Source organism: Schistocerca cancellata, chromosome 9 (assembly GCF_023864275.1).
Source record: "Schistocerca cancellata isolate TAMUIC-IGC-003103 chromosome 9, iqSchCanc2.1, whole genome shotgun sequence".
Classification (NCBI taxonomy): Eukaryota; Metazoa; Arthropoda; class Insecta; order Orthoptera; family Acrididae; genus Schistocerca; species Schistocerca cancellata.
In genome coordinates this window covers 66499225-66507474 of record NC_064634.1, presented here as the reverse complement: position 1 = coordinate 66507474, position 8250 = coordinate 66499225, and the positions used below count along the sequence as shown (strand labels likewise).

General features: G+C 45.8%; 1 non-coding gene across 1 annotated transcript; it reads left to right on the top strand.

Moving 5' to 3' along the window:
* The first annotated feature begins 4797 nt into the window (after window positions 1-4797).
* Trnat-ugu (transfer RNA threonine (anticodon UGU)) lies at window positions 4798-4871 on the top strand. Its single transcript has one exon. It is a non-coding gene; the product is annotated as a tRNA-Thr (tRNA).
* The last annotated feature ends 3379 nt before the right edge of the window (window positions 4872-8250 follow it).

Below are 8250 nucleotides of genomic sequence, written 5' to 3'. Positions count from 1 at the left end.
GGTGTAAAAATTACAGAGGGAGACCAGAGCATGAATACAGTAAGCAGGTACGAATGGAACATGCATGTAGGTTGCAGTAGTTACGCAGAGATGAAGAGGCTAGCAAAGGGCAACCTAGCAGGGGAGATGTATGGAACCAGTCTCCACTGGCTGCTTGTGGCCGAGCGGTTCTAGGCGTTTCAGTCGCAGGTTCGAATCCTGTCTCGGGCATGGATGTGTGTGATGTCCTTAGGTTAGTGAGGTTTAAGTAGTTCTATGTTCTAGGGGACTGATGACCTCAGATGTTATGTCCCATAATGCTCAGAGCCATTTTAACCAGTCTCCGGGCTGAAGATCTCAGCACATGAGAATGCCAGTTAGAAGCAAATGAAGAAAGGTAAAATTGTGACAGTGAAGTGACATGTGACAGCACCCTGCACACATCACCGCCTGTGATGACCTCTTAGTTCAGATAGATGCTTGCTGCTGTTGGGCTGGTCAATTGAGCCGACGGCTCTGGTAGTGAAGACGGGAGCGCCCTCTACTGGCACCGTAAAGTTTTAAGGAGGCAGTGCTGGCAGGACGTCCAACAGCAGACAGGAGCCCACTGTGAATGTACAGAGTGTCCAGTGAATCCATTCTGGCAACATAGCTATTTCAGCAAGTTATACAAAAGGGTCTGGTGTATCACATCCAGATCTCAGCTGAGAGCACTGTAAGACGTCGTGGTCTCCTGACCTTGATTGCTTACATATTCCGCCCTCACAATCATATTCCACACATCAAGACGCTTCATTCGAACCCAAAATCGATAAGATAAAGTCAGTGTTGTATGAATTCATGTAAACGATATGCAAATAACTAATAAATCGCAAGTGCGCACTGTGGTTGAAATACTCGAGGCTGGCATACACACATACATTCCAGACACGATGGTCACAGAAGCTTTTAGTTTGGGAGAGAAACCGCACAACGGGATGCCGGTCCCTTCAGAGGACGACCAAGCCTATGTTGCCCGGTAACCAACCGTGTAGCAGACAGCGTGGGCCCGAGTGAAAGGGGGGAACGATCCGTGTTCCGGTTAAAAGCAAATTCCACTACATTGTGTGAGTGCGGCCAGCCTACGCATTCTTTACACATAGCACGCAGTTTCAGAATTTTTCACAGGGAGACAGCAAACGCCAAACGCCAATGCTACAGGTTTCCAGATTGGTCGCCTTAAACGAAACGTCATTCTCCCGTTTTAGAAGAGCAATGCTGACTGGCAGATGATATTCCTGACGCCTTGAACTGAGGGAGTAATGGAAGAGACTGAAAGATATACCCCTTCACGTCTGGCGTGGAGAGGTCCCGGAGCGAGGAACAAGTCTCTCCTCAGTACTTCAGTGGGAGAGCACCTCTGTCGAGAGCGAATCGAAGTGCTACTCTATACGGAGTCCTTGCGATTAAGCGTTGTTCACTGTGTTGGCCGACACCCTTATTGTGCGGTGTGAACGGACAGAGTTATAGTTAAAAGCCTCCGAGCGAATTTTGAGTGGCATCGCGGTGGACTGGTTATCTGACCAATGTAGCACGCCAATAGTTAGACTAGGGGCGAATAGGAATCCTTGACTTCATCAAGGCACATGGAGAGTTTGATTGGCGAAGGTCAATCCAGATAGAACGAGAGTTATCTTATTTGTCAGCAGCGAGTGGCGCAGACAGCAGTCATCGCAGCTTACGGCATTGTGCGCTACAGCTATTGCGAGCCCCATATTTCCTCCACAACAGTACACTTCATTGCATTTCACACGCGACAGCCTCGACTGTACCTAGCAACATTCTAAAGGATAATTATTCAAGTTGAGTAGGCGTGCCTTTCAGCCATTCTGCCAAGTCAACAACCATCTTAAACTTTGTATAGAAATTTCATTAGCGAATCCTATCCTTGAGCAACAACTTCAGATCGCGAAAAGAACCAGGATATAACTTGTTCATTTCACAACTAAAAGTGCCATTGTGATTTCTCAGAATTTTTGCAAAATAAATAATAATTTTCGTTAGTTTCATGTTTTTCTTACACTAACTAGCACTACTCCAGTACCCAAGTATCCTACTAGTTATCTAAGAAATTTTGTGAATTTTTGTGTCATTTCCTTGCAGCGGACGACTCCAGAAGATATTTATTGCTGAAAGTTTTCCAGGCATTTTTCTTTAGAACGTTAGGAGCGTCTGTCTGACTTCTGTAGTAGTGTGGGGGTGGAAATTGCATCTTGCAGGAGCCACAGGGTAAAGGGTACATCTCAGATTAATCCGTTGCGCAGAATAACAGATCAACCCCACACCTCTGAGCGTATACAGAAGGGATAACGTGGGACGAAGTTCAAGCACCACGCGCAGACAGCTCAGGGGGTCTGAGATGGAGTAATGCCCACCCACACTGTTTATCGCTGCGCTCCAGAAAGTCACTCGCGATGACAACAGGTATAGGAAACAACTACCCCATTATTAGAATGTGAACTTATGATATAAAGAGTTACAGGGATCCAGATTTGTTTAGTCAGACTTCAAATTAGACCAATTCTGGTAGCAGAACCCAGATAACTGCGTAAGGATACAGTTGTTGGTCTCCATTGTTCCATGACAAGTAGTACCCCCTGGTAACGGCAGCAGCCTGTTAACTTTGGTGCCGCGGACGGCTTTTGTGTGTCAGGGGATCAAGGCGGACTATACACGGAGATCCGTCCGTGCATGCATAACCTATCAATATGCTAACGACAACGTAATCTGTCCGGCGACGGATAACGCTACTGACAGCTGACCGTCACTGTTATCTCCCCTTCATAGTCAATCAACAGCTCTGATGCAGGCGTGTTCATTTATAAACTAAACTAACTTAATGATTTCGTGCAGCATAAAGGACATAACGTGGCACTAAGTATACAATGTTAGCATCCAGTTACACGAACGGTACGAACAAAAATTCACGCCCTTTGACGTGACAGCACCATTCCTTGACTACTAACAACACAAAAAGTCCGTAACAAAATTTTATCGTGCACATGTACAGGGTGTATGTGAATTTCTTTACACGCGTTGAGAAACAGTGGGGACCGCCGTTGTCAAGTTTAATATAGGAACTCATCTCCGGAAGCGTACTGTTTCCACGCTACTCACGAAATACCCCATCACACGTTCAAATCTCCCGTACTTTCGGCGCAACTGACAAGCGTATTAAGCACGTCCTTCAACGATCCTGTGCCCACTACACATTTGTTTACATGTCATTTAGTTGATTTTGTGACCTGCCCAGAGAGGTTTGTACCTGCTGCTGTGCCTGTGGTCTTTGTTCACACTGAGCACAGTGTGTCTCAGTGCCGTTACGACTGTGGCTATGAAAAACAAGTCACGGATTATTTTCACATAATCACTGTATTTATTCAAAATAGTCTTCCCTGAGCCAAAACAAAACTGAAATTATGTTAGAAGTGTTTTGAAACAGTGACTGTAGTCATTTTTGTAGTGTTTCGTTTAGTACTGCTGTACAGTTTTCTTGGGTGTCCTTAATTGCGTCATAAGGGTGTCCCGTCACTGCTAACATCAATATGGTGAACAACCAGAATTCCTCTGGGGCCAAATCCGGCGAGTGGTCCAGGACTGTGATCCATTTGCTGGTCAAAAACTCCTGCACAGTGTTAGCTTTTTGGGCTGGGGTGTCATCATGGAGAAGCAACCAGTAACTTATCTATCGGTATTCGGGTCATATTCGACGAATTGTCGCCGGCAAACGCTAGAGGACCAAAAACACTTCATGTTGCCTCACTGCTCCACGGCCATTTTCCGACGAGTGTCAGACACGTACATGTACATTCGCAGCCAGGATGTCAGGTGCAGCAATCATAGCGCTTGGATTTTCTATCTGGCTGTTTTTGAAACTTCAAGAACTTTTAACGCTGCATGTCGCCACGATATAGTACTGCAGTCCGGAGTTTCAGGCGAGCAGTCCTAACGGAAACGGGATACACTGTGTACTACTGTACAGTATTAATCTTTCGCTGTAGTACAGAATGGATGCTGCACAAAGAAGACAGTTTCCAGGTAGCTTTGAACTACAGAATTTCTCTAAGAAACCAACAAGAAAACATGAGCAACAGAACCTGGATCTCTACAAAAGAACAGAAAATACAGTCGTGATCTGATAACAATACTGTCACTCAACGAATATAGTTCTACGATACTGGGAAAAAAGAACAAAAAAAAAGGCACACAGTCTGTCACTGTCTATTACTCTCCTACGTCGGAATCAGTTGTGGTCACGATCGGTGGTGTACTGGCGTTGTGTTTGTCCGGTAGTGCTGTATCGGTGACACGTTGTTGACTAGGCGGCACATTCTGCTGCAAGGCTGCAGGCGGCAGTCCTATATATGCCGCCCGGCGTATGGATACCAGGAAATGGATGGCGTAACGTGGCTTTGCGGATGCGGCCCGCCTGTGTCCACTGATGGTGGCGTCCTCTACACTGCGGCGATGGCTCAGTGAAGTCAAACAATGTCGGCTGCAGGCGTCTGGCGCGACGGCAACCCGCAGGGCATTACTGTGTGGCGGGTATGCAGGAATAGCAGGCACCCGATGTATATGACATTCCCCTTTCCTTAGGAGGAACATAGCGAATATATATATATATATCTCGAACTCTTACGGGAATCGGCAACGCGCCGCGAGTAATGAGTGTAATGGGCGGGAGCCACTACGAATGTAGTGCGGTACAATACCTTGAGAATGTGGGTTTCACGGGATTCGTGCCAGAGATAAGTCCATACAGTCGCACTATCCTCTGTGTCCTCGGTGGCTCAGATGGATAGAGCGTCTGCCATGTAAGCAGGAGATCCTGGGTTCGAGTCCCGGTCGGGGCACACATTTTCATCTGTGCCCGTTGACGTATGTCAATGCCTGTAAGCAGCTAAGGGTTTTCATTTCATTGTAAGTATATAGCGAAGCCATGTCGAGGCTTAGACGGTGGCCGAGGTGGAGGTGAGAGCCAAGGTTCAAATGGCTCTGAGCACTATGGGACTTAACGTCTGTGGTCATCAGTCCCCTAGAACTTAGAACTACTTAAACCTAACTAACCTAAGGACATCACACAGCACCCAGTCATCACGAGGCAAAGAGCCAAGAGATGATTTTATCAAGTCATCCAGTTATGAAAGACTCAAAGGACACAAGGAACCCAAAGCAAATAGGACTAACTGGCATATTGAAAGTATACAAAGAGGGACAGTACAAATGGTCACAAGTTGGTTCAACACTTGGGAGATTGTCAGAGAGATGACAAAGAAACTGAACTGGCAGACACTTGAAGAAAAAAGGGAACTGTCCTATGAAAGACGACTTACAGAGTTATAAGAAACTATATAATGTTAGTATCTAGGAATAAAGCACAGCCTCCTGCTTATCGCATACATAGGGACTGCAAAGGCTGTGCTCTACCAACTGAGTTACCCAAGCTCAGTTGGTAGAGCACTTGCCCTCAAAAGGAAAGGTCCCGAGTTCGAGTCTCGGTCTGACACACCGTTTTAATCTGCATGGAAGTTTCCACTTTACTCATACCTCCAGTGTGATCCTTGAGCCCTTAATGGCGCACAGACAGCTGATTCATGGCGATATCGTTGACAAAGGAAGTCTCATTTCTTTGTCGATGGATCTGAGACTCTCTCTCTCTTTCATGATCTGCTTTCACTCCATGTCGAGAGACGTGTAGTTGAAAATGGTAGTAACACATTAACCGCTAACTTTGAGATAGCTGGGTATTCACTGATTATTGAAAACCAATATATATCCAAAGACACTTAAAAAAATTTTGACATGAATGTTCTGTCTGCTTTCAAATCTTCCAGTCCCTCTTGTAAGCCTTACCGTAAATTATTCGGAAGATGCTTCGAATACAGGAATGGGCCATGGATCTAGTCAAACTCTTCAATACTCTCTTTTTTAATTACTTTATAGGCAACTGTGTATGAAAGTTGGATATCAGATAAACAATTTCGGGCGAAGTAACTAAGTAACTGAAATATTTTTAATGCGAACGAGAAGAAAAACGTGACATGAGGCTCAGTGGGATGAGTGGGTGGTCGACTGAGAGAGACTGAGAAAGGTCCATGAACTTTGTACCAGTTCTGTGTTACGTTTTTAATGACTTAATTTTTGAGGTGATCAGGATAAATAGGACAGTCTGCGTACATAGGATTACAATGTCTGCAGTGCAGTGCAGTACAGTACATCGCTTGGTTAACATCTGCCTTGGGCACAAGGTACCGCCGTGCTATTCGGCTCGCAGGGCTAATCTGCTTGAAGTAAGAAATGTTACATCTGTGCGCTGGTTCCTGACAGAGCCAAGGCCGTTTTGCATTCAGTGCCTGCTAGTATCTCTGTGTCGCCATATGTGGTTGTGGTAAGTGTGTTTCCTGTTACATTATTGACAGGACAGAACAACAAGACTCAACAGATTAAGCGAATTGTGATTAATAATTGCCATAGTTAAAGAATACAGCCTAACAAATTAATGTGTAGCATACGCAATAACGTGAAATCTTAAACTCTTCATGTTGCTTGTGTAAGAGCATAGTTTGTACAGTGTGTGTGTATCGACAAATATTGCTGGCCTTTTTCACAAAGTTCCGATTTGCCACGTCTTTAGAAACGTCTGCACATGGGACCATTTCGCCACGTAGAAGTGGGGCTATTTACGTACAGTAAATTTATTGTTTTCATTCATGTTTCACTGCGAAACTCAGGAGACAGCATTTTCTTGACATCTCATGCAAAAGGAAAAAGCCAGGTGCTTCATGATTTGAGGATGGTTCAAACAAGCAGTAACAAATGGTATACGCAGCTCCTCTGGATAAAGTGCCAGCAATATGCTACATGGTCTCACGAAGTGTGTGTTGGTGCAAAAAGAATGAAAAATGTTTACTTGTGATAAATGGTTGCAATTTTGACACTGAAATGCACCGGGCGGAACAGCCTCTTGACTGAGTGGAACAGCCCAAACGTTCTTGTATATTGCGATTTGTGTCTTATTCAGTTGTTTGTCTCACACTTAATTCGTGCAAAAGAATATCGGTCTTTTGTATAAATGGCATGGATTCGCAATTGCCACACCGTAATTGTATCACATCAACAGATTTAAAAAAAGTTCATGTCATATTACACTGAAGAGTCAGAAATACTGGTGTACCCGCCTAATACAGTGTAGGGCCCCCGCGAGCACCCAAAAGTGCCGCAGCACGACGTGGCATGGGCTCCATCAATGTCTGAAGTAGTGCTGGAAGGAACTGACTCCAGGAATCCTGCAGAGCTGTCCATAAATCTGTAAGAGAACCACGGGGTGGAGATCTCTTCTGAACAGCACGTTGCAAGACATCCCAGATAAGCTCAATAATGTTCATGTCTGGGGTGTTTTGTGGCCAGCGGAAGTGTTTAAACTCAGAAGAGTGTTTCTGGAGCCACTGTGTAGCAATTCTGGACTTGTGGGTGTCGCATTGCCCTGCTGGATTTGCACAAGTCCGTCGGAATGGACGATGGACATCAACAGATGCAGGTGATCAGAAAAGATGCTTAGGTACGTGTGACATGTCAGTCGTATCTAGACGTATCAGAGGTCCCACATCACTCCAACTGTACACGCCCCACATCGTTACTGAGCCTCAACCGGCTTGACCAGTCCGCTGCTGACATGCAGGGTCCATGGATTCATGAGGTTGTCTCCATACCCGCCGTACACGTCCATCCGCTCGAAACAATTTGAAACGAGACTCGTCCGACCAGGCAACGTGTTTCCAGTCAACGGTCCAATGTCGGTGTTGATGTGCCCAAGCGAGACGCAAATCTTTGTGTCATGCAGTCATCGAAGGTACACGAGTGGGGCTTCGTATCAGAAAGCCCATATCGATGATGTTTCGTTGAATGGTTCGCTCGCTGACACTTGTTCATGGCCCAGCACAGAAATCTGCAGCAATCTGTCACGTTAAACGATCCTCTTCAGTCGTCGTTGATCCCGTTCTTGCAGGATCTTTTCGGGCCTCAACGATTTCGGAGATTCGGTGTTTAGCTGGATTCCTGATATAAACGGTGCAGTGGTGAAACGGTACACTGGTGAAATGGTCTTACGGGAAAATCCCCACTTCATCGCTACTTTGGAGATGCTGTGTCCCATCGCAGTGCGCCGACACGTTCAGACGGATTCGCCTCCCTGCTGAATATACCGTTTTCGCAGCGGAGCTCCACGCGATCCTG